The sequence below is a fragment of the Anneissia japonica genome, unplaced genomic scaffold, assembly GCF_011630105.1.
Source record: "Anneissia japonica isolate Jap-2015-1 unplaced genomic scaffold, ASM1163010v1 scaffold3175_len68599_cov106, whole genome shotgun sequence".
NCBI lineage: Eukaryota > Metazoa > Echinodermata > Crinoidea > Comatulida > Comatulidae > Anneissia > Anneissia japonica.
Window position 1 is genome coordinate 28,484 of NW_022753349.1, and position 2,174 is coordinate 30,657.

A 2,174-nucleotide genomic window follows, 5' to 3' on the forward strand; every position below is an offset into this window, starting at 1 on the left:
CCATGAAAAATTGAAAAAAAGAAATAAAAATAAAAATTTATATTTATTTTTATTCTGTCCTCCGCTACATGGAATCCCTTTTTCAGAAAATTTTATCGTTGATTTATTGAGCTAAAGCATTATTTTATAATAAGACATTAAAAAAATTTAATAAAAAAATTATGCTGTACGAAAGATTTACTAACTTTAGATTCTTATAAATTAACGCTTTTAATTAGCAAAAATTATGTCATTTTTCATACTGTATCAGTGTGGGATCATCGCATCACCTAATAATAGTACTATAGGCCTACTTGATCTAAATTTTAATTTTATTCACTTGTATGTTCAACATTTCTTACTCTATGCTAATACTCACACGACTAGCCTAGCCTAGCCTCTCACACGACCCATGGAGAGGCTAGGCTGTGCTGTAAGTTTCGCCAAACAAAATATTGAAAGCAAGATATATTATTGATATAATTTTTGAGGATTTTTCGTAATATTTTATTGCAAAAAAGAAAAAGACAATACAAAAGATTAGTACACCTATGCAATTTTCTTTGTAAACCAGGAGAGCATATGAAAAAACGTGAGAAAAAAAAGTGGCCGGGTGTCGGGACACCAAAACGGGAGCCTCCCGGCCAAAAACTGTACAAAATGTTACATGTATGGGCCCCGCCAATTGATACCTTGCTCTCACACTAGGCCTATGATGAAAGAAAATGTTCAGATAGGCTGAGAAGACAGTTGTTTTAGATAAGAATTCTTTCTATTCTATACGCAATACATCATTATCAATAATTTGTTGATTTAATTTTATCCTCAGAAAGCCCTCCGCTATCCTTAAAGAAATATGTATTCACTCGCCGCTCTACATAGCTAGCCAGTACATGTAGTGCCTACCGAGTTTTCTAGCTAGTGCAGCTGCTAGCAAAGAGTGTCATATCGAAGGTCATAGCGATGTATTGTGCACAAGCGCTATTGCCCTGCGGCGGTAACCCAGTAATTGTTTTACGACCAGATCAGTTATCATGTTCATTAAAAAGTCATCACTGACAGTGACTAGGGTCACGGTGAACAGGATCGATCATTTGGTCTTGCTGTTTTGTGACTCCTTTTTGTTTTCTTTCTCTATGGTATTGATTATTAACGATGATCTATTTGCAATTTATTTTGTTAAAAACTAATTTTCGGCAGCGGCCATTTTGAAATTCAAAATGGAGGCCCAAGAATCTACCCAAAAAAATGACAAAGTTTAAAAATATGACATAAGACAACAGACTATAACGGAGGGATGTACAGGTAGTATTCACTGATACTTGAGTATGTAATAGCGCCACCTATGAAATAAAGGCGGCAACAGAGAATGGTAGTCAAGGTACATTATTATAGGAGCATAAATACTGTTTACTAGATACATTTAGAAGTTAATTTGATTTGAGCTCAAGATCAAACATTTTACGAAATACTGACTTGTGGAAACTCCAAAATGTCAGCCAATTGCCACCAAATGACCCCATGTGACATATATATTTTGATGGGAATATATAAATAAACCCACTAGACACTTTCTGATTTAAAATATATCCTAGTATCTGGTATCCTAATCAACAATAGACCTATTGAAATCTTTTATTTTTATTTTTGCCATATACAGTATCTAGATAAATCAAGGAAGACTGGGGTATAGTCTACGACATTTTAATATGATAATCAAGTGTTAAGAAGAAATAGATGATGAGTCTTGAAACAAACACGCAGGTATGTGTTCATCATCATTATTATCATTATCATCATCAGCATCACCATCGTCGTTGTCATCGTCATCACCACCACAACATTATTCAATTTTTAACATTTTTTGTAAGATTTTCTTTTTTCATTTAAAATGTTAGTTGTCTCTGTGAAAAATACAAATTGGTTGTTTTTTGTTATTGAATGTTAGATATCCTGACCTTTTTAATTGGCAAGTCCTTACAGGCTGCCTCTACAGGCAGATCTGCCCTTACCCCACCCACCCCCCAAGGAGAAAAAATATACTGTATTTGTTACAAATTAGTAGATTTCTTGTTTAAATTGTTTAAAGCCCCATTCCCGGCAAAATTTCAGTTGTTACGAAAAATCTAATTTTTGTATAATGTTTTGTAATGCATCTGCATCGACTCGCGCCTGGCGTGACCTCGATCTCAATC